The sequence below is a fragment of the Pecten maximus genome, chromosome 5 (genome assembly GCF_902652985.1).
Source record: "Pecten maximus chromosome 5, xPecMax1.1, whole genome shotgun sequence".
Classification (NCBI taxonomy): domain Eukaryota; kingdom Metazoa; phylum Mollusca; class Bivalvia; order Pectinida; family Pectinidae; genus Pecten; species Pecten maximus.
Genome location: NC_047019.1, coordinates 30,420,497 through 30,447,070, shown reverse-complemented (window position 1 = coordinate 30,447,070; position 26,574 = coordinate 30,420,497). Strand labels below are relative to the sequence as shown.

The 26,574-nt window shown below is 36.3% G+C and overlaps 1 protein-coding gene across 1 annotated transcript in view; it reads left to right on the top strand.

The window, feature by feature from the left end:
* The first annotated feature begins 8,647 nt into the window (after nucleotides 1–8,647).
* LOC117328404 (tolloid-like protein 2) overlaps nucleotides 8,648–26,574 on the top strand; it is a 90,115-nt gene continuing 72,188 nt past the window's right edge. The window contains exon 1 of the mRNA XM_033885933.1: nucleotides 8,648–8,803. The gene's annotated coding sequence lies outside the window, so the exon portion shown is untranslated. The remainder of the gene's footprint in view (nucleotides 8,804–26,574) is intronic.

The following is a 26,574-nucleotide window of genomic DNA, read 5'->3' as shown; positions in this document are numbered from 1 at the left end:
AATTCCTGGAAATTGAAGTAATTAATGAATTACATGGGTAATTAGATTTTATTTATGCATTCACATTCTGTCTTTCCAATCCAAGATATAAGTGTATGCTGACTGGTTTAATGGCATCCATCACTCTGGATGTTTTGGTATTTGGTAAATGAATTGATGAAAAAACAAAAGAGTTCCACTTGTAGTTATTTGTACATCAGCAGGACTGTAGGTAGAGATTCTGCTGAAGGAGCCATATGTGGGGTGTTGGCTGTATAGTGTGTTTAGTGGGGCTTGACAAAGTTCTCTATCGTGATATATGGCTGTATCGGGAGAGTGGTGTAGTTCTGCTACAGAAAGCATAATAGCATGTATATGCTTCACTAATGATTTGATTTTTTGTTTGCTACAAAAATGGAAGGATGTTTTTGTGCGTCTGTGAATCGACTTCATATGGTCTTTGAGATTGATCAGTCTCTGCAAATGGATGTGATTTGATTCCATTTTCAGCACGTAATTTGTCCATCAGGATTGATGTGTTGATCTGGACACATTAGAACCTGAATGTTGCTTTCTGTGGCATTAAGAGCTTATCATGGCTGCCATCTTTCAGGTCATTGTTGGCTTCTAATGGATAATAACTACTTAAAACAGGACATCTAGTACCAGTAGAAATGTACTTGTTACTATACCGGCCACCATAGTTACTGTACAGGCCACCATAGTTACTGTACAGGCCACCATAGTTACTGTACAGGCCACCATAGTTACTGTACCGGCCACCATAGTTACTGTACAGGCCACCATAGTTACTGTACAGGCTGTACAGGCCACCATAGTTACTGTACAGGCCACCATGGTTGTTACCCTATAGACCATTTTAAAAGGATTCAAATCTTACCATTGTCTTTATAGACATAAGTTAATTTGTTGTCTGGTTTGAATCTCACTTTTCCCCTCATCTTTCCCATATTTTTAGATACCTTTTAAAAAACTGTTAAATTACTTGATGCAGAACTCATGAGTTTTTAATCATGCTCAATGAAAAGACTTTAACTGTGAGAAGGTAAAGTACTGTGATAAGTTTATCTGAGTGATTTTTCTTACAGTCAGTCCAGATTTCCTAGTCCAGGGTAAATACCATAGGTATTCGGTGATTTTTAATGTTTGTACCTAAAAAACTTGGGTAGACAGGAGTAGACCTAAACAGGAGGACTGACTGAGACATCAGTGGAATGCTGTCACAGTGTTCTGTAACCTTGGTGATATATTACTGACTGCACTATTATATCTGAATGAAAATGGTCTGTAGAGGCACTTAATTCAGCACAATTTCTTCACAAGTTTACAATTTAACGTGTAATGAAAATCATATATAAACTTTTACCTACATGAGAGACATTTAAACTGGTCCCTATTCACATTTAAAACCAAACACTTTTCACATTTCCATGGTTACTGTGAGTTTATATAGAATTGTCAATTATATGATCTCAATTCAAAAACCAAATCTGATTGGCTGGTTTGTGCTGTTTGACTGGTAGATTGTATGGTAGTCATTATGTTGTAGACATGTCTGGTTTAATTGACTAACAGACATCACGACAGTTCCATCACCAGTACATCAAACTTCTCACTCTCAAACAGTGAATGCTATTTATTTAAAAGAGACAATATTTGCAAGTGAAAGCCTGATAGCTATTAATGAAATGGTCTATTAGTTTTATTACTTCTTTAGCAAGTTTCGGGGGAAAAGGATATATATTGAGTTAATGGCTACGATTACCCAAGACAACTATCGTATTTGATAAAAGGTTGACAGAATCAACTCCTCTCAGACTGTTTGAGGTTGTTGTCAGCAGAAGAATACCTATCTAGTAGTCTGCTACACAAAGCTAATGCCATTAGTACACAAGGACACACCGATTGAGGTTCAGTGATGTACACCAAAAGATCAGAGTTGAGTATGGAACACAAAGGCCAACGTTTTGTGGGGTGCATCATCAAGGTCAAGATATGGTGAAGTACACTGTCAAGGACAAATCATCATGTAAAACAACAAGGTCAAATATTGGTGTAGTTCTGTACCATCAAGGTCAAATATTGGTGTAGTTCTGCACCATCAAGGTCAAATATTGGTGTAGTACTACACCATCAAGGTCAAAGATTTGTGTAGTTCTATACTATCAAGGTCAAAGATTGGTGTAGCTGTACACCATCAAGGTCAAAGATTGGTGTAGTTCTATGTACATCATCAAGGTCAAAGATTGGTGTAGTTCTACATCATCAAGGTCAAAGATTGGTGTAGTTCTACATCGTCAAGGTCAAAGATTGGTGTAGTTCTACGTACATCATCAAAGTCAAAGATTTGTGTAGTTCTACACCATCAAGGTCAAAGATTGGTGTAGCTCTACACCATCAAGGTCAAAGATTGGTGTAGTTCTACGTACATCATCAAGGTCAAAGATTGGTGTAGTTCTACATCATCAAGGTCAAAGATTGGTGTAGCTCTACACCATCAAGGTCAAAGATTGGTGTAGTTCTTCGTACATCATCAAGGTCAAAGATTGGTGTAGTTCTACGTACATCATCAAGGTCAAAGATTGGTGTAGTTCTACATCATCTAGGTCAAAGATTGTGGTAGTTCTACACCATCAAGGTCAAAGATTGGTGTAGTTCTACACCATCAAGGTCAAAGATTGTGGTAGTTCTACACCATCAAGGTCAAAGATTGGTGTAGTTCTGCACCATCAAGGTCAAAGATTGTGGTAGTTCTACACCATCAAGGTCAAAGATTGGTGTAGTACTACACCATCAAGGTCAAAGTTTGAGGTCAAAATCATCAAAGTAAGGCATTTTGTAGAACCCTCAAGATTAGATGGTGAGATGTTAACAAGAACAAACTTCTAATACTATTTTTTTTTTGTGGCCCAAATTAAGTGTATTTGTGTAAGACAAATGTTTTAATTGTACTTTATTAGGACAGCCCCTCCATAACAAGTAATTACAAAAATAATCATTCATTTAGAGTTATTTGCCCTGTTGTAAATAATCAGAATAGACAAAAAAATATTGTCCTGTTAAATAAATTAAAGATTTAAATTTGGAAATGTTGTTCCTTAAGAAGGATATATATCTAAATTAGAAAAAAAACTATTCACTAAGGAAAACAAATCTGTTCCAAAGTTTCAGCATTGATTAGATTCACAAATCTGATCATGTTGTTGTGCCTGAAACAAGTGGATAAAATATTGATTTAAAGAGTAATTTAACACGGATCATCATGGGAGACGTTGTTGAGCACATATTGAATAAATTTTAAGATTATTTGTGATAAACCATTTCTGTAGTGATAGTAGCTAGACATCTTTAAAAAGTGATAAATGGAGATACAAGCTCTAACTGATATGAATTATTTATTCTTTGTCTGTATATAACCATATGATTTGTGAACTCTATCGACAGAAAAACTTTATTGAGATGATAAAATGCCATCAGAATTTTACGGAATATATACAATATAACGGGACTTTTATGTACAAGGGCCTGCAGTTTAGGAGTGACCAGGATGTCAGGTTGTTATTTAGTTACAGATCTCCAAAGGGACTTTGATGTCATGGCTGTGCATTACTATGGGAACCAAATCATCATTGTATTGAGTATCCAGGACTAGGCAATCAGGCAGAAACTTATAGAAAAGACATAAAATAAGTCAATATGTAGGAGGGTTACATTACAAGGTGATATCCCGGTGTGTAAGGTAGTGAACTGTTACAAGGTGATATCCCTGTGTGTTATATAGTGAACTGTTACAAGGTGATATCCCTGTGTGTTATATAGTGAACTGTTACAAGATGATATCCTTGTGTGTTAGGTAGTGAACTGTTACAAGGTGATATCCCTGTGTGTTATATAGTGAACTGTTACAAGGTGATATCCCTGTGTGTTAGGTAGTGAACTGTTACAAGGTGATATCCCTGTGTTATATAGTGAACTGTTACAAGGTGATATCCCTGTGTGTTAGGTAGTGAACTGTTACAAGGTGATATCCCTGTGTGTTATAGTGAACTGTTACAAGGTGATATCCCTGTGTGTTATAGTGAACTGTTACAAGGTGATATCCCTGTGTGTTAGGTAGTGAACTGTTACAAGGTGATATCCCTGTGTGTTAGGTAGTGAACTGTTACAAGGTGATATCCCTGTGTGTTATATAGTGAACTGTTACAAGGTTATATCCCTGTGTTATATAGTGAACTGTTACAAGGTGATATCCCTGTGTGTAAGATAGTGAACTGTTACAAGGTGATATCCCTGTGTTATATAGTGAAGTGTTACAAGATGATATCCCTGTGTGTTATATAGTGAACTGTTACAAGGTGATATCCCTGTGTGTTATATAGTGAACTGTTACAAGGTGATATCCCTGTGTGTTATATAGTGAACTGTTACATGGTGATATCCCTGTGTGTTATATAGTGAACTGTTACAAGGTGATATCCCTGTGATATATATAGTGAACTGTTACAAGGTGATATCCCTGTGTTATATAGTGAACTGTTACAAGGTGATATCCCTGTGTGTTAGGTAGTGAACTGTTACAAGGTGATATCCCTGTGTGTTATATAGTGAACTGTTACAAGGTGATATCCCTGTGTGTTAGGTAGTGAACTGTTACAAGGTGATATCCCTGTGTGTTATATAGTGAACTGTTACAAGGTGATATCCCTGTGTGTTATATAGTGAACTGTTACAAAGTGATATCCATGTGTGTTATATAGTGAACTGTTACAAAGTGATATCCCTGTGTGTTAGGTAGTGAACTGTTACAAGGTGATATCCCTGTGTGTTAGGTAGTGAACTGTTACAAGGTGATATCCCTGTGTGTTAGGTAGTGAACTATTACAAGGTGATATCCCTGTGTGTTATATAGTGAACTGTTACAAGGTGATATCCCTGTGTGTTATATAGTGAACTGTTACAAGGTGATATCCCTGTGTGTTATATAGTGAACTGTTACAAGGTGATATCCCTGTGTGTTATATAGTGAACTATTACAAAGTGATATCCATGTGTGTTATATAGTGAACTGTTACAAGGTGATATCCCTGTGTGTTAGGTAGTGAACTGTTACAAGGTGATATCCCTGTGTTATATAGTGAACTGTTACAAGGTGATATCCCTGTGTTATATAGTGAACTGTTACAAGACATTGTGTAAGTGTCCTCTTACAGGCTCTGTGTGATCTATGGAAGGGAGGGTGTGCCACCATCAACAAGTTCTGTAGTAAGGCCTGTGGCTCTACCTTAACACTTCACAGTAAATGTAATCACCTCTTGTCATGTGTATCATTCCAGGCATTATCCAAGAATCTTAGAAATTAAATTCCTTCCATTTACTTTAGCAGTAACATCAGCCTATATTTCTTCAGTTTGAATCAGTTTATAACCACTATTTTATTTGGAACTCTTTTTTTAATAGATTTTCTTTAGATATAAATTCTTTTGCAGTATATACTTTTATAGCAAGCCATGGTAGCTTCTCCAATCTGGTTCCATTACGGCTTTATTACAGGGTTCTCGTAAACAAATACCCTATAGCAGGAAGTTATATGTCTAGTGATGTGGTGGTAACGGTCACCAGGGTATTTTATTTGATCAATATGGACTCCTGTTTTATTTGGATCATTCCAGGTTTATATTTCCCTGGTTGTCCCATCAAATATTTCAATTACACGTTTTGAGATAGGTAGGTTTGCCTGGGGAATTCCAAGCTGCGGGAAACTGCAGCCACAAGAGGTGTGCCCTTCGGACCTTCACATATCCTAAATCAATTTTTCTTATGTTTGAAAAGGCGTTTTTGTGTGTGTATGCATGATAGGTATGGTTTACAGAAATCACATTCATTAAGTTGACTATATTTGAGTTCCTATTTGAAACGCTATAACTTGGTTTGTATTTAGACTAACAGAAAACCTTTGGACATTTTCCAAGAAAATAAAATTGTAAAAATCAGACAAAATGGTAGATGTGTGTTATTTTGGTGTTTACTCTCCTATAAACCTCTACATAAATAACCCTTGTCACAGGGTAAAGTCTTCTATTAAAGGAGTCTGTAAATAAACAACTATGGCCTTTCAATTAAAGTTTAAAAATGCATATCTCTGAAAAATGCATGTTCTGTAGTTTTTATGGATGAGAAAAAAATGGTGAAATGAAAAATGAGTTTCAGATAAAGATGGGAACGTCAGTATTCATAGAAAAATGTTTCCAACCCATCTATGTGTTAGGGTGATGTTCAGCCACATGTATCAACAATTGGCATATGGTCATGCACTATCTTATGCCTCTATGGGTACATGTTTTATCAACTTCTGGTGTGAGCATCACCTACACTTGCCTATTCTGTTATATTACATACTTTTCTTATTGGTATACAAACTATAGGCCATTTACTACATTGGTGTCAGAAGTGTACATACAGAGGGTTACACCTTGTGAGAGAGATCATCACATGTTATTCCTTTGAATATCAAAATTTAATGGGAGAACGATCACAGGGTAAAATGTCAATGAATGCAAAATATTCCAGTAAGAAAAAAAAGAAAGAATGTTTAAGTTTAAGAAGATATGAAAAGCAATAATTATTTTAGAATACATATTATTTTACAATGTGGGAGGAAACTAATATTTCATGCAAATTATTGATATTTTGGCAAAACTAACACATTCTTGGTATTTCTTGGCAAGCCATATGATGAATTTTATTTTAATGATGCTAGGATATGATTTCTCTGCATAATCAATAGTCTAGTGTGCCACAAAATAGTTTTTGACTTTTGAATTTGGAATTTTTGCATTGCATTCCTAAAGGATATTGCGATCATGTGTTTCTTAAGCGCTTTCACTTGCCTGACGACTCAACTATAGCATTTTTGTCAAATATGCAAAGTGATGCCTTCATGGTTGCCATCAATTCTCAAGGCCCTTAAACACTGAAAAGTTGAATTTTATATCTGTATCCAACAAACCTGAATAAGAGTGTATTGGTAGAAATATTTAGATATGGAATTGAAATCACATACAAGGCGTGCATTATGCTATCTATTCTACACCACCATTGAGAGTTAATGACTGACACATCAGAGTTTTACTGACTACGTTTCTAACCAGCTAGATTCTCTAAGGTTCCTGGGGATTCATTGACAGTTACTAAACCCACACAGGTCTATTTTATAGTATCACACTGAACCAACACAGGCCTATTCTATGTTATAGTATCTTCACACTGAACCAACACAGGCCTATTCTATGTTATAGTATCTTCACACTAAACCAACACAGGCCTATTCTATGTTATAGTATCACACTGAACCAACACAGGCCTATTCTATGTTATAGTATCTTCACACTGAACCAACACAGGCCTATTCTATGTTATAGTATCACACTGAACCAACACAGGCCTATTCTATGTTATAGTATCACACTGAACCAACACAGGCCTATTCTATGTTATAGTATCACACTGAACCAACACAGGCCTATTCTATATTATAGTATCTTCACACTAAACCAACACAGGCCTATTCTATGTTATAGTATCACACTGAACCAACACAGGCCTATTCTATGTTATAGTATCTTCACACTGAACCAACACAGGCCTATTCTATGTTATAGTATCACACTGAACCAACACAGGCCTAGTCTATGTTATAGTATCACACTGAACCAACACAGACCTATTCTATGTTATAGTATCACACTGAACCAACACAGGCCTATTCTATGTTATAGTATCACACTGAACCAACACAGACCTATTCTATGTTATAGTATCACACTGAACCGATGGTATATTTCTGGGTTTTAAATGTCTCAAACAAAAGATATTTTTTAATTGTATTTTTGGTGTGCTCCTCGAAAGATAAACACAATAATGAGTGTGTAAACACTGAGACACGGATTCCAGGAAAGATATATTCTATACACCAGAGGTCATGGTGACAGCTAGTATAAAGGGCAAACCAACACGTCATACAAAGGATTTCTGTAGCATATCTGATAAAGTGATATACAACAGAATGGCAAATATGAATGCAACAGTAACACATTTAATATACAAGTAGCATACACTAAGTCATACCTGGTATGTGTGTTGTAGTTATCTCCCTTTACCAATCACTAATCAGCATTACAGTATTAAGAGTGGTCACCTTTTTATTCTTCCATTTATTGAAGGATGATGTATGTATACAGTGTACAAAGGTAGTCCCCTGGAAGACTGCCACAGGAGATAATATATAATGTACAATATCAAATAATATCTAATGTATAGAATGATCTTTATATCCATTCCTTTATTTTGAAAAGATGCAATCCATTAGCTCAGATCTCAAGAGACATATGCATTAACATTTATGATATTGAATAACTCAAATCCATTAGCTCATGCAGGTCTTCCACCTAAAGAGACAATAATTTATGATTTTATATTACATGTCAAAGTCAATGAACTCATCATTATCTGGCACAGAAAAGTAACATTGGATGAGAGATCGAGTTATGTTATTTTGATGTTAGAGAGGCTTGCCTCCCAGATCACTTTAATTGTATCTATATAATATATTTTGTATACTTTCAGACTGTGATGTAATCATAGACCGATCTCTGAACTCCATCCCACAGCAGGGCACATTTCATTCCCCCGGTTGGCCACAGAACTACCCAACCAACACCCACTGTACCTACAAGTTCATTGGTACACCAAATGAGCGAGTCAAGATCCAGTTCTTCTTCTTTGACATCCAAGGAGTTCTACCTCTGTAAGTGTTCCTTATCTGTTCTCTATCTGGTAAATCTGTGGAAATTTGTACACCTTGACCTTTAGAAATTTGTACACCTTGACCTTTAGAAATTTGTACACCTTGACCTTTAGAAATTTGTACACCTTGACCTTTAGAAATTTGTACACCTTGACCTTTAGAAATTTGTGTACCTTGTAAACCTTGAACCTTTACCTCTTTGTCCTTTAGATTATCAAAATGAATATTAAAACGACAACATTGATAACGTCCATGGATGGCATGTGGACAAGTCACTGACCACTTTAACATGGCACCACACTAAAGGACATTAACAACATTGTCCATAAATTTGTGGGTTAAGTCAGCGGCTTAAACATGCTACAACAACATTGTCCATAGATTGTGGGGCAAGTCAGTGGCCATATTAACATGCTACAACAACATTGTCCATAGATTGTGGGGCAAGTCAGTGGCCATATTAACATGCTACAACAACATTGTCCATAGATTGTGGGGCAAGTCAGTGGCCATATTAACATGCTACAACAACATTGTCCATAGATTGTGGGGCAAGTCAGTGGCCATATTAACATGCTACAGCAACATTGTCCATAGATTGTGGGGTAAGTTGGGGACCTGGACCTCTAAACAAAGTAGCAATGTTCATGGAAAATCTGGAGCAAGAAGCAATAGCCACAGCACCCATAGAATGCAAGCCGAGTTTATGAAAATGTTACATTATGACATATTTGAGATAATCAAGAAGGGGTCACATCAACACCATAGATGTCAATAATAGCATCAAATTCATGTGTGAAGAAGAAACCAATGGCAGTATGCCTTTCCTGGGCACTCTACTAGTAAAGAAAGCAGGAAGGTACTGTACAAGTATTGGTATACAGGAACAGGACCCACACAGACCAATAGCTGAACCGTGTTTAATATGTTGCCACACTGAAATCATCAAATTGCTTTAAAAAGAAGACACGTCTGAACAGAAAGAGTCGATAGACGGAAAATTTCCTGAGTAATGTAATGAAAGTATGATTTAGTTCCTACATATGTCCCACTAAGTAGGGGACAGAAGAAATATCTTACTTTGTAGGGACTTCACATAGGTAGTTCCCAATTATCATGGAGTAGGATACAGCTGGGCATTTGTTTGTAATGTCCCTAATTATGCAGGTAAAAAAAAAAAACCACCTTTGAAACTACAGTGGTTATATGTTTGTTTTTACTGCTGTTGAACCCTATCTGTGGACGACAAAAGTGTAACAATATTGCCAACAGTATTAATAGTAATTTATCCAATACAAATAAACCGCATCTTCTCAGAGAGTAATATATTACCTCATTGGACAGTTTGCTTAAAGTAGGTTGGCTTCAAGGACACCAACTTGTTGTGCATGTGTGTCCCGCAGTGTTCAGGGGGTTTCACAATTAGGGAAAATTCGGATTTGCAGTATTTGCCTAAATTACGATATCCCTGTGATTGAATATCAAATTAAATTATTGTGTATAGTGATGATTGACAGGGAAGCCTCTTTGATTAAAAAAATAAAAAAAAAAAAAACAACATATTGTCACTCATTTGAAACAAGTTAGACCAAGATGATGAATATTCCTGATGACAACCTCGCTTATATATAGACTTGAATAATTTGAGTATACATGCATGACAAACTTTTTGTTAACAACACCTAAGCCTAGCAGGCCACTGCTAGATGTGATCATAGAAATTTGTTCCAAGTTCATATGGATGTTATTATTAATTGAAATTACATATAAATGCATAACAGCCCTGGCTGCGAGTTAATTACAACTTCAGTTAAATGACAACACAAATGCCAATGAAGATCGTAGATTTATTTACAACAGTAATAGTACTAACGATGGGCCTGATCATGACGGTAGACAAACATGTCGGGAATAGCGACAGTTCCACAGATGGGGTTCAACGGTAGTAAAGCTACATGGGCTATATATCTTGTGTTGACTCTATATGGATAATGGAAATATTTTAGTTTTTGCTTTCAAGATTCCACACTGAGTTTAATGAAAATAAAATACTGTTTAAAATGCCAATCAGAAAATAGAATGTGAGATAGATTGACAAATTCAAAATAAAAACATCTTTCAAGTTGTTATTCCTGATTGGCTCATTGGCAGTCAGAATGAGCGAGATAAGCTTATTCCTAAATTTGCCTGCTAACATTCTATTTGATAAAGAAAACGATTTCATCAGGATTTAAAAAAAAAAAAATTCAATAGCAAAATTACGTTTTTCTTAGCATGGAAATAATAAATATGATGATTAGAACCAACTGTATAAAAATTGGGAAATTAAGATCAAGGTCAGACGTTTCAAGGCAAATTGAAATATTTGTGTTGAAAAGCAACGAAAACCTGAGGGAAATCAAAGTCATGAGTTATATCCTCATTTGTACAAGTATGATCAACAACCATCGAAAAAAACTCATTCTCCCTCTCTGATTGGCTAATATTGTCTAGACCATTTTAATCCTATACAGAGGAGGGCCAAGCTTCTGTGTTTAAGAAAATCCTAGCTCATCACTATCAACATTTCTATGGTTTAGTTCCCATTAAAGTTGTAGTTAGGAAATCCTATATGCTAATAAGTAGTTTACAGAAACGATTCCCTAACTCCTAAATTGTCTGCAGACCTGTGTTCTTCTGACTGATTTATGTTGATATCTGCATCAGATGAATCAATTTAAAAGCCTAAAGCTACATTCAAATGTTCAAGTGATTTTCCATTTCGGTAATTGCTGATACGAACTTGGTCAAATTTTGACGATGATAAACCATAGACTGAAATGGATTTTCAAACACCATGACGACTATGAATGACACATAGAGATGGTGATGGATGATTGGTGCATGTTTAGATTGAACTGTCATATATGACATCCACTCTGATTACCTATTTGATGGCGGATAAGAGGATTGATAAACTGCTACTCCATACCCACAAAAAATGGTAATCTGGTAAAAACTGGTGTGTCAGGTAGTGTCAGATGCTCTAATGCTGTCACACTTTGAACTGTCTTACCGACTCACCTGGTGTCAGGTCACCTAGATTTAGGCCATAACATTACCATTGTACCACACAGTACTAATCACAGTACTTATACAACAAGCATCCAAAGTCAATTACCTTTCTTAGTTCGTCTATGAAGACAGTTCACAGAATGTTCATAAGAGGATGGATTTTGTATTCTGGAACATTTTCTTCGGTTTGGTAAAGTAGATATTATAAAGTTATATAACACAACCAATGTGATACTTATGATAAAGTTATATAACACAACCAATGTGATACTTATGATAAAGTTATATAACACAACCAATGTGATACTTATGATAAAGTTATATAACACAACCAATGTGATACTTATGATAAAGTTATATAACACAACCAATGTGATATTCAAGACTACACTGTCACCATCAGACTAATGATCAATGTGAAGCGTTACTAGCACTGACTTATGTAGTGTCCGAGATGGTCAATAGGATCATGATTAAGACGAAAAACCCTTCAGAGTAGATCAAATCTTTTACCATCTCGGACACTATACATAAGACAGTGCTAGTACGCTTCACATTGGTCATTAGTCTGATGAAGGTGACAATGTAGTCATTGAAACGTCACACACTTAAATATCATATTGTTTGTGTCATAAAACTTCTATCATGGGATGAATTTTGATATAACATTATTTCATTTTGTGCAAAGAAGAAAGATGGGTTGATATATATACATGTATACATATATTTTTTTTTCAAATGAAGAAAATGATCATATTTAAAGCACTTTTCTTGGAGTAAACAACAAACAATAATTACACTATAGTATGATAAAACTCGAACTTGTTCTATTGTACACAAACTATCACAATGCTCTGTCAATCATGGATGGCTGGATTGGAACCAAACACCAGTTGGAATATGATTCTCCACTTATCAATGTGCTTGGTTCCAGTCCACAGGGCCCTACATGGCTTGATGAGAACAGATTGGTTTCCACACCAATGTAGACAAGCAACATCTGTCTTGCCTGCCTGGAGCCAACAGTTCCAAGTCAACTGTGTAGACCCTAAAAGCTCCATTCATTGCAGTCGGTCCTGGTGATTTAACATAGACAGAGAGTAGTGTATCCTTGTAGAGGCAGATCTCTGCTCCATCAGCTAGGACACCAGAGGCTGCTGATCACAGAGTCAAACTATACACCTCATCCAACACACGACAAGTAGTGTGTTCACAACTCTTTTGGTTGATGGCTATGTAGTATATTTCTCAAAATCATTGTATTGGAAATTTTCATCTTATGATCCGTGTTGGTGGTTTTTGTTATTTGTTCAGTAACATGTGTAAAAACCCCCTGAAGATATAAACCTGGTGCCCTATAAATATATCTATCAAATAAATATTTTCATGCATTAAACTAACCACCACCGTCATGATTGGAGTACTCGGAGAAAACCACCGGCCTATGGTCAGTACCTCACAACTGCCCCAGGTAGGTTTCGAACTCACACCCCAGAAGTGGAGGGCTAGTGATTAAGTGTCGGACACCTTAACCCCCCCCCCCCAACATATACATGTACCTGATTTCATCCACCCCCATAAAATCAGGTACATGTATAAATGCATGAACAAAGATCTCTTAATATAATAGAACAGTGTTCTATTTGAAAGTTCTCCTTGCGATAATTAAGGAGTCTTAATTAATAATGTAACTTAAGAAATAATTAACAATGATTAGTGTATTGCTGCAGGATATACAAAGGACGAGGATATTTTGCAATTAAATTAATAACGAAGGCCGAAAGTTGATTATTTCTATTCTACCATGTACTGTTTAGTTCTGAGATCTACCTCTTCCTAATAGAAAAACGGCAAAGAAACCCTGGGAAAACCTTCTAATTTATTTCTTGAGTATTGCATTATTTTGTTGATAAAGTATACATTTCTTTACATGCACTACAGTACTACAATCAAGAACATCCATCATATGGCACTGATTTTAAAAATTTAAATAAAATAGGGATGAAAAAAAAAAAAGGCCTACGTAGGATTCGAACTGGCGTCGTGATAAAAAGATAAGAGACTAACCCATTAGCCCACTCAGCTACAGTAACCGTGTTAGTAATGGGTGAATATTAGATACATGACATTGTAACAGTCATAACTCTAGAGCATGTATTATTGACACGAGTGTGTATTATTGGCAAACAATACATGGTTTTAAACCATAAAACGTATCTGTATCACCCATTAAACCTTTCTGTATTACCCATTAAACATATCTGTATCACCCATAAAACTTATCTGTATTACCCATTAAACATATCTGTATCACCCATTAAACCTATCTGTATTACCCATTAAACCTATTTGTATCACCCATTAAACATATCTGTATCACCCATAAAACCTATCTGTATTACCCATTAAACATATCTGTATCACCCATTAAACATATCTTTATCACCCATTAAACCTATCAGTATTACCCATTAAACCTATCAGTATTACCCATTAAACCTATCTGTATTACCCATTAAACCTATCTGTATTACCCATTAAACCTATCTGTATTACCCATTAAAACTATCTGTATCACCCATTAAACCTATCTGTATCACCCATTAAACCTATCTGTAACACCCATTAAACATATCTGTATTACCCATTAAACATATCTGTAACACCCATAAAACCTATCTGTATTACCTATTTAACTTATCTGTATTACCCATTAAACCTATCTGTATCACCCATAAAACTAATCTGTATTACCCATTAAACCTATCTGTAGTACCCATTAAACCTATCTGTATTTCCCATTTAACCGAGTTTTATTACCTTTCCAACATATGTGTATTACCCATTAAACCTATCAGTATTACCCAATAAACCTATCTGTATTACCCATTAAAACTATCTGTATTACCCATTAAAACTATCTGTATTACCCATTAAACAAGCTGTAGTGGTACAGGGTTGTGATATCAAGCTGGTATATATTTATAGTCATTACCTTTACTCAAGTGGTAAGTGGAGTGATTATAACCACAGATAGCGTAACCAAGTGTGAACTCATTTTTAGTTATATGCCTGATACTCCATTTGTACAGTGTATACCCTTTCTGTATAAATCGCTCAGATCCAGATTCCAATTCATTGCCATGTTTCTATGAACGGATTTTGTGCTTGGCATTGTAATATTCTGTTCTACTGATTCTGTTCTACAGAAAGTGAATTCATAAATCTTTTAAAACTGGCTATTAATGCTAATACTGTTTGATCTGGAAATAAAACACTTTAAAACACCTTCAAATGGTACCTGTATCATCTCTCTTAGAGACATTAACACTTCAGCAAATTGAATTCAACAATATCTCAATGACCAAACAGCATGTGACTTGCATATTTCATGGAAATTTTAGAAGCTGTTTTGCATTCAGTGATGGATGCTTTAAATCTGCCTGCTCACAGCCACATCATTGAGGCCATTTAGTGAGGTGATGATTCTAAAATCTGACATTTTCCCAGTAAAGTGTCATGGCTTGTTTTAGCCTTCTGAGTGGATCCAGTTTTATTGTACTAGAGCTGGGCTGTAACTATGAAGTGCACATCTGTGTGGAGTGCATCCTCATTGGGTAAAAACACAACGTGTGAATTGTAATGTTGGTGACTGTACGGCTTAAAGAGATTTCACCTCAATCTCTTTAAAAACGAGCAATAGTGATTGAGCAAATGATCGATAATTTGGACAAATTCTGCTTTCCTCACTGTGTAATTATACTCTTTCACTAAAGTCAAATTATCATTTGTGCTTAGGAAAGCCACAAGGCAATGTCACCTTGGCAAGCATGCAAAGGAAACTACATTGGAGTACGGTGCTGTCTGTGTTTGTCAGCTAAAACCTACCATTATAGATGTAGCTTGTGTAGCGGTCAGTCAGGTTAATGTACCATCACTAAGACTCACTAGTGTTTTGTCTTTGACTTGATATGGTCTGATGTCCACTATATGTTCAGTGGTCAGTGGCTAGATATCCTAACACCTACATTACCTTGGCCAAAGTGTGTTGTGAACATTGCTACAAGGAATTGTGATGTCCCAGTCTGATGTACAGATGACTCACCTGACATTGTGATGTCCCAGTCCTGATGTACAGACAACTCTCATGACATTGTGAAGTCCCAGTCCTGCTGTACAAATGACTAACACAACATTGTGATGTCCCAGTCTGATGTACAGACAACTCTCATGACATTGTGATGTCCCAGTCTGATGTACAGACAACTCTCATGACATTGTGATGTCCCAGTCTGATGTACAGACAACTCTCATGACATTGTGATGTCCCAGTCTGATGTACAGACAACTCTCATGCCATTGTGATGTCCCAGCCCTGCTGTACAGATGACTGACAACATTGTGATGTCCCAGTCCTGCTGTACAGATGACTAACACGACATTGTGATGTCCCAGTTCTGTTGTACAGATGACTAACATGACATTGTGATGTCCCAGTCCTGTTGTACAGATGACTGACACGACATTGTGATGTCCCTGTCCTGCTGTACAGATGACTGACGACATTGTGATGTCCCAGTCCTGTTGTACAGATGACTCACATGACATTGTGATGTCCCTGTCCTGTTGTACAGATGACTGCCATGACATTATGATGTCCCTGTCCTGCTGTACAGATGACAGACACGACATTGTGATGTCCCAGTTCTTCTATACAGATGACTGACACGACATGGTGATGTCCCAGTCCTGTTGTACAGATGACTGACATGACATTGTGATGTCCCAGTCCTGCTGTACAAATGACTGACATGACATTGTGATGTCCCAGTCCTATTATGATGGGCGTCCCTGTTCACAGAGGCCATTATTTGATACAATTACGACTTTATGGAACACAATATGTCCATTGGCCAAATCCTAATCGATCACTTTGGTCATTAATGAGGGAACTCGTAGAAATGGTATTGGTATTGTTCGAGGGAGTCTAAATTGTCACTGTTAGTGACTAAAGATATGTATCACACAACATGATATCATTTACAGGCCAATTTTAACCTGCAGATATTGTCACAGGACAAAACTGTTGTATATAATCCCAATGGTCAGAGACATAAAATCATTGGTAGTCATCTCTGTAGGAAATGAGGTCAAGGCAAACAGCCTGGACAATAGGACGATGGTCATTTTATGCTGACACAAATCATCTACACAAGTGTACAATCTCATGGCTAGAGTCTCAAGGCACTGCTCTAGGTTTTATCTTGTCTGTAAATTCTGTATGTTCTTGATTTGAAATTCTATGTACTGTAAAAATCTGTTTTATTTATACACCAATGTAATATAAACACCCTAAAAATTAGTCTTTATCACTGTATACACTCCAAAAAAAAATCAGAACATATCACAAATTTTGTGTCCAAAATTCATCAGCTTGGACCAATCAGAAACCAGCCCTGGTGTAAAGTTATCAATGACAAGTCCATGCATTAGAAGATAATTACTGATTCCCTGTTAATGTGTAGTCTTGTATAAACAATTATTACCTGGGAAGTCTTCACAGCATGGATACATTGAGTACAGTAACATAATTACGATAAGTATCCGCGAATCTTTTAAGATATTATATCAAACTGAAACTATCGTAATGTAACGTTAATTAACATTCAGTTGAAATATCAAATATAGATATTACACCCTAATGTCCTTGTCGAAATTCCAATAAAAACATGCATCACCTTGCTGTTGTAATGAACAGCTAGTAATTACAGTATTCCTGCATATTGTCATCACATGACAGTCACATGATTTGCTGTCAATGCACAGTTAGCAGTTTTTATACTACCAAGAAAATAAATAAAATATGTTTTCGATATGAAGGTAAATAATGTAATCTATCTAATTTAAACAGTCCGAAAGCATATTTGCAATGACCATTTGTGGCACCATGCTGTAAAACAAAATTTAGCAGAAACCGTCTATTTTCAATTAAAAAAAAACAAAAAACACATTCATATAATGTAATCCACTTGCTGGCAGCCAGCTACAACCCATGCTGTGACGAACAGGTATGGTGATTTGATCTCCATTGTTTTCTGATGTAGAGGTGTTGTGCAGGTGTGTTGTTGATCTCAGAGACGGGCCCTTGCCTCTGGAGTTAATTAGGGATGCTAATGAATTGTTCAGGTGTCAAATACAGCAACTTGTCTGGAATTACAGCTTACAAAAATAATTCTGGATAGAAAAAGATATCAGAATAACCAGGATTCATGTCATGACAGCCAAAGCTGATATGGGAAAAAAAAATATCTCTGTACCAATGTAACCTACGCAGCCCCCACTACTACAGCCAAAACGTGTTTACTTTACATAGGTATTAACAGAATTGTGTTAAACCTGGATAGCTGAGATAATACTGTATAGGTAATAGAGCAGATAATAGGAAAAAAACAGTAAACTTTATTCGTTTTACAACAATTGCAAAACATGTTAAACCAACTTACACTCATCAGTCTTGTTGGTCCAGATGTATGCCAGGGGTCTGATAGTGGGAGGAAGTACCCTGGAAGTAAAATTCAAGTACATTACTACTCTGTAACCTGACCACACCACGTTGACTTTCAGGAGGTCATCACATATTCTATAAAGAGGAAACCTTGATCTTCAGTTAGTTCTGATATATCTTATAAAGAGCCGATTTTGACCTTCAGCAAGAACTGATATATTCTATAAAGAGCTGACTTTGACCTATATTCTTTAAAGACCCAATCTTGATCTTTAGCAAGAAATTATATGTTCTATAAATAGGTAACTTTGACCTTCAGCAATATTTGAAATATTCTGTAAATGGCCAACCTTGACCTTCAGTAAGAACTGATATATTCTATAAAGAGCCAACCTTGACCATCAGCAAGAACTGATAAAGAGCCAACCTTGACCTTCAGTAAGAATTGATTCATAATATAAAGAGCCAACCACGACCTTTAGCAAGAACTTATATATTCTATAAAGAGCCAACCTTGTCCACCAGCAAGAACTGATAAAGAGCCAACCTTGACCTTCTGTCAGAACTGACTATATAAAAGAACAACTATGATATGGAGTAAAGTGCCTTCAGGCTTGAAGTGAGTTCTGTTGGTCTGATAGCATCATTAATCTGCCTTCCACACCATGTTCTGTCCAGAAAATGGTACTAGATTCTCTGGCTCACTTAACCAGGGATGAATAGGTTTACACAATACCACAAGACACATTGCATCAACATATTTTCTGAAGCACTCAAAGCACTATAAATTATGGGTTTCTGGAGGTAATGTTATTGAGCTCAGTTATATAGGCACTCCGTAAAATCTCAATTAGATTAAAATTGTCAGTTTCCTCCGCTTCACAACAGCAGGGAAGATGGTGACAAGATTAACGATGTTAACTGTTTTGTTTATTCTGCCGCTTGTTTATAATAATAGTCATTGTGTGCAAACATACTTTTAAAAGAATGGAAAAAATATATGAAACTATCCAATGCACCATAAAAACTGCACAGTTAGAGATGAAGAGAAAAAGTGTGAAGAGTTCCTGAGAGAGGTACAATGAATTCGTGTTGGCAGGGTAATTAAATCAAGCTTTGTCAAGGACTAAAAACGGAGAGCCTGCCTGAGATAGCGATCAGTTAGAGGCAGATCAATTAGCTCTGTGTCTTACGCCAGCCTTTGGCATATTTACTCTAATGTTACTTCATCCTGGCCAAAATTCGCATGAAGGACTCGGCTTCCGAGATTTGTGTACAGAACTTTTTACCAAAATTTCTGTTTATGTTGACATAATATTTTGAAGTGATTCTGTAAATATTTTCATACAAACGTCCATTGATGATGACAGAACTCGTTCTGAATCAGCAGTTTGTTAAATTTGTTCAATCGCTTCATTTTATGGGTTGTTTTATTCCTTTCAAGCCTTAAAAATCAATCATCTCCCTCCATTGTAATGCAGTGAGAGATGCTTTTCCTTTCAATGTTGAAATCCATCAAACTTTTCCTAGTTATAATTATCCGTGGCTAAGTGTGTTGAGGATGCTGATTTAGTGTTCCGTGGATTGTAGGGACGTCTCCCATTTGATAGTACATCAATGGGGCATAAAATCAGGAAAAATTGGAGATGGATCATTCATAACACTTACAGCACCAGTAGATACAATGTATAACCCAACAGAGTTTGTTTGGAGCTCCTTGATGAAATATAGAATATGTCCTTTGCAGTTATACATTCTTGAATTCATCTTTCTCCATTTGAAACCATATGCGAATATATATCTGCCAGCTATCAATATAACATGCAGTGAAAGGAAGAGATATTCTACTAATCATTATATTGTCAGTTTTCATTTTGTAAAAGTATATAATTTGATCTTTTGGCTTTGAAATTTGAAAAATATATGAGTCAATCTATACAATAAACAAATGTTTGTTTTTGACTAAATGGTATTGAACAATTCACTGTTATCATGGTTCCTGAGCTGGAGACCTAAGATGATACTACAGTGGTTATATGATAAAAGGTCACTAGAGCGAGATGGTTCTGAAATGTCTATAAATGTTCTGAGATAACTGTCAAATAAAACAGCCATTTTGCTGATAAACAGCAGTACCAGTCCACAACTGTGCTGTACTGACTGTACCCTGGGCACTGTCTTTATTATAATCATCAACCTCTACAACGTGGAGGGTACAATGTGGAGGGTACAATGTAGAGAGTACATTGTGGAAGGTACAATGTGGTGTGGAGGGTACAATGTGGAGGGTATATTGTGGAGGGTACATTGTGGAGGGTACAATGTGGAGGGTACATTGTGGAGGGTATATTGTGGATGCTCCAATGTGGATCAGTAGAAGCTATTCAGACAGATTGGGGGAAAAGTTCATGACGATTAAAGCTAATATCACGGCTGATCAGGACATGGAAATAAAACTTGAATACTTTAATAAAGAAGATAAATGAATGGAAACTTGACCTTTGAGACATATGATGACACATGTTTAGTAGAGGGAGTCGTGTTTCTTTGATAATGCAGTAGGAAATAAAAAATGAATACTCTATAATATATTTGTTTGTGAACTTTATTGGGATTTGAATATCCAGTCTGAGGGCTACACTATGATCAAACCTCCAGCTTTGGTTAGTTTTACCACATTTTGTAACCCCTCAGGTGGAATATCCATCCATACTTACACATGAAAGATTTCTGATTTTTTCCACATATAGGATGAAGTCTTAAGAAATATGGTGTACAATAGTTCATTAGGTTATACATGCTATATCTATATGTTATTGCCTTTTGAGGGCATTATGGTCTGATAGTGTCAACAAGGGATGACAATTGCACCTATTTCCATCTCAAAACAACTCTGTTAGACCATAAGTACCCTCAATAGAAGGAAATATTTTTTGTATATCACACTTACATTTTACAATGCTAATTTCAATATTCAATGGAATATTTTACCACAAGGGGCACCTGTCCGGGTCAGCTCTCTGTTTACATCCAACAGATTCACGTTTGATATTGTGCCTCCTGCGCTGGAGAAACAGGCATGATTGTCTCATAGTACCAATGTGTGTAGCCAATGAGAAGTCAGTATGATGTCATGTGATGTACTAATAAATTGCAATTCAGTTTTATTCTTAACGTTACTTCAGCAGATAGTAGTTCTTGTATCAACTAATACCTGGACTTAGAGTGGGGCAAATAAAAGATTTAAATATCTTTTATGAATACAGTTATGTTTAATAATTATCAGTAATACAATGTGATTTATCAATAAATTAAGGGAAGTAAGATTGAAATGATTTATTACAAACATTGCAGGTCAAGTTTGGAATATCTAATATGAAAAAACAACCAGATCAACATATTGGTTGTCTGATCAATTGTAAATCTCCTCAATGATTAATGAAAAAATTTAAGTTTAAACAAATTCATTAGGTTCATGATCTAAATTTGTTAGATTGGTTCTGTAAGCACAACTGCATTAAAATAATTCCTCAAAGTATTGTTGCATGTATGGAAGACATGATTCATGTCAAATGTCAATAGGACAAGAAGTTGCTCCCTCATGGAATGCTTAAATAAGGTAAAAATCTTTGATTATACATTTTTTAAACCAATCCTCACTCTTAAACATTAACGAGGAATAACAAAAGCTCTGCTCTGGATACATTAGCACCAAAAAGTCCTCATTTCTCTGCATTATAAACAATTAATCAACCAAAGTTCTGGGCTCTGAAATTTTGTTTTATTGTTCCACTATCAATTAACCCAGTGCATTGTTGATCACAGCGAGGAAAAAATATTAATTTCTTTTAAAAATGCTTTTAAATTGAATTTATTGCTTCCTTTTATGAAATGCTAATTTGATATTGTCGGAAACCAGCTAGGATGGTAAACCTGTCGCCGCCTTTTCTTGTGGAAGCCAGGGGAAAAAATTGCAACTTTAAACATGGAAATTGGTATTGTTTATGGGATGGCTTCACTTGATTATGTAATGGTGTTTCAATGATGGCTTCTTTGGATTGAATGTTATGGCAGAATGTAACATTAGGAAGGCATGAGATGCACGCTGCTGTCAGGCATGTATTTAGGAGGAAGGTTTTAGAGGGAACAGATTCTATATGTGGTGGTCGGTAGTAGTTTAGGTAGCTTACTGTCTACATAAACTGTGTAGATAGGACCAGACTCTTACCTTATAGTAGTACTGTCTACATAAACTGTGTAGATAGGACCAGACTCTTACCTTATAGTAGTACTGTCTACATAAACTGTGTAGATAGGACCGGACTCTTACCTTATAGTAGTACTGTCTACATAAACTGTGTGTAGATAGGACCAGACTCTTACCTTATAGTAGTACTGTCTACATAAACTGTGTAGATAGGACCAGACTCCTACCTTATAGTAGTACTGTCTACATAAACTGTGTAGATAGGACCAGACTCTTACCTTATAGTAGTACTGTCTACATAAACTGTGTAGATAGGACCAGACTCTTACCTTATAGTAGTACTGTCTACATAAACTGTGTAGATAGGACCAGACTCTTACCTTATAGTAGTACTGTCTACATAACTGTGTAGATAGGGCCAGACTCTTACCTTATAGTAGTACTGTCTACATAAACTGTGTAGATAGGACCAGACTCTTACCTTATAGTAGTACTGTCTACATAAACTGTGTAGATAGGACTGGACTCTTACCTTATAGTAGTACTGTCTACATAAACTGTGTAGATAGGACCAGACTCTTACCTTATAGTAGTACTGTCTACATTAACTGTGTAGATAGGGCCAGACTCTTACCTTATAGTAGTACTGTCTACATAAACTGTGTAGGTAGGACCAGACTCTTACCTTATAGTAGTACTGTCTACATCAACTGTGTAAATAGGACCAGACTCTTACCTTATAGTAGTACTGTCTACATAAACTGTGTAGATAGGACCAGACCCTTACCTTTTAGTAGTACTGTCTACATAAACTGTGTAGATAGGACCAGACTCTTACCTTATAGTAGTACTGTCTACATAAACTGTGTGTAGATAGGACCAGACTCTTACCTTATAGTAGTACTGTCTACATAAACTGTGAAGATAGGACCAGACTCTTACCTTATAGTAGTACTGTCAACATAAACTGTGTGTATATAGGACCAGATTCTTACCTTATAGAAGTACTGTCTACATAAACTGTGTAGATAGGACCAGACTCCTACCTTATAGTAGTACTGTCTACATAAACTGTGTAGATAGGACCAGACTCTTACCTTATAGTAGTACTGTCTACATAAACTGTGTAGATAGGACCAGACTCTTACCTTATAGTAGTACTGTCTACATAAACTGTGTAGATAGGACCAGACTCTTACCTTATAGTAGTACTGTCTACATAAACTGTGTAGATAGGACCAGACTCTTACCTTATAGTAGTACTGTCTACATAAACTGTGTGTAGATAGGACCAGACTCTTACCTTATAGTAGTACTGTCTACATAAACTGTGAAGATAGGACCAGACTCTTACCTTATAGTAGTACTGTCTACATAAACTGTGTAGATAGGACCAGACTCTTACCTTATAGTAGTACTGTCTACATAAACTGTGAAGATAGGACCAGACTCTTACCTTATAGTAGTACTGTCTACATAAACTGTGTAGATAGGACCAGACTCTTACCTTATAGTAGTACTGTCTACATAAACTGTGTGTAGATAGGACCAGACTCTTACCTTATAGTAGTACTGTCTACATAAACTGTGTAGATAGGGCCAGACTCTTACCTTATAGTAGTACTGTCTACATAAACTGTGTAGATAGGACCAGACTCTTACCTTATAGTAGTACTGTCTACATAAACTGTGTAGATAGGACCAGACTCCTACCTTATAGTAGTACTGTCTACATAAACTGTGTAGATAGGACCAGACTCTTACCTTATAGTAGTACTGTCTACATAAACTGTGTAGATAGGACCAGACTCTTACCTTATAGTAGTACTGTCTACATAAACTGTGTAGATAGGACCAGACTCTTACCTTATAGTAGTACTGTCTACATAAACTGTGTAGATAGGACCAGACTCTTACCTTATAGTAGTACTGTCTACATAAACTGTGTAGATAGGACCAGACTCTTACCTTATAGTAGTACTGTCTACATAAACTGTGTAGATAGGACCAGACTCTTACCTTATAGTAGTACTGTCTACATAAACTGTGTAGATAGGACCAGACTCTTACCTTATAGTAGTACTGTCTACATAAACTGTGTAGATAGGACCAGACTCTTACCTTATAGTAGTACTGTCTACATAAACTGTGTAGATAGGACCAGACTCTTACCTTATAGTAGTACTGTCTACATAAACTGTGTAGATAGGACCAGACTCTTACCTTATAGTAGTACTGTCTACATAAACTGTGTAGATAGGACCAGACTCTTACCTTATAGTAGTACTGTCTACATAAACTGTGTAGATAGGACCAGACTCTTACCTTATAGTAGTACTGTCTACATAAACTGTGTAGATAGGACCAGACTCTTACCTTATAGTAGTACTGTCTACATAAACTGTGTAGATAGGACCAGACTCTTACCTTATAGTAGTACTGTCTACATAAACTGTGTAGATAGGACCAGACTCTTACCTTATAGTAGTACTGTCTACATAAACTGTGTAGATAGGACCAGACTCTTACCTTATAGTAGTACTGTCTACATAAACTGTGTAGATAGGACCAGACTCTTACCTTATAGTAGTACTGTCTACATAAACTGTGTAGATAGGACCGGACTCTTACCTTATAGTAGTACTGTCTACATAAACTGTGTAGATAGGACCAGACTCTTACCTTATAGTAGTACTGTCTACATAAACTGTGTAGATAGGACCAGACTCTTACCTTATAGTAGTACTGTCTACATAAACTGTGTAGATAGGACCAGACTCTTACCTTATAGTAGTACTGTCTACATAAACTGTGTAGATAGGACCAGACTCTTACCTTATAGTAGTACTGTCTACATAAACTGTGTAGATAGGACCAGACTCTTACCTTATAGTAGTACTGTCTACATAAACTGTGTAGATAGGACCAGACTCTTACCTTATAGTAGTACTGTCTACATAAACTGTGTAGATAGGACCAGACTCTTACCTTATAGTAGTACTGTCTACATAAACTGTGTAGATAGGACCAGACTCTTACCTTATAGTAGTACTGTCTACATAAACTGTGTAGATAGGACCAGACTCTTACCTTATAGTAGTACTGTCTACATAAACTGTGTAGATAGGACCAGACTCTTACCTTATAGTAGTACTGTCTACATAAACTGTGTAGATAGGACCAGACTCTTACCTTATAGTAGTACTGTCTACATAAACTGTGTAGATAGGACCAGACTCTTACCTTATAGTAGTACTGTCTACATAAACTGTGTAGATAGGACCAGACTCTTACCTTATAGTAGTACTGTCTACATAAACTGTGTAGATAGGACCAGACTCTTACCTTATAGTAGTACTGTCTACATAAACTGTGTAGATAGGACCAGACTCTTACCTTATAGTAGTACTGTCTACATAAACTGTGTAGATAGGACCAGACTCTTACCTTATAGTAGTACTGTCTACATAAACTGTGTAGATAGGACCAGACTCTTACCTTATAGTAGTACTGTCTACATAAACTGTGTAGATAGGACCAGACTCTTACCTTATAGTAGTACTGTCTACATAAACTGTGTAGATAGGACCAGACTCTTACCTTATAGTAGTACTGTCTACATAAACTGTGTAGATAGGACCAGACTCTTACCTTATAGTAGTACTGTCTACATAAACTGTGTAGATAGGACCAGACTCTTACCTTATAGTAGTACTGTCTACATAAACTGTGTAGATAGGACCAGACTCTTACCTTATAGTAGTACTGTCTACATAAACTGTGTAGATAGGACCAGACTCTTACCTTATAGTAGTACTGTCTACATAAACTGTGTGTAGATAGGACCAGACTCTTACCTTATAGTAGTACTGTCTACATAAACTGTGTAGATAGGACCAGACTCTTACCTTATAGTAGTACTGTCTACATAAACTGTGTAGATAGGACCAGACTCTTACCTTATAGTAGTACTGTCTACATAAACTGTGTAGATAGGACCAGACT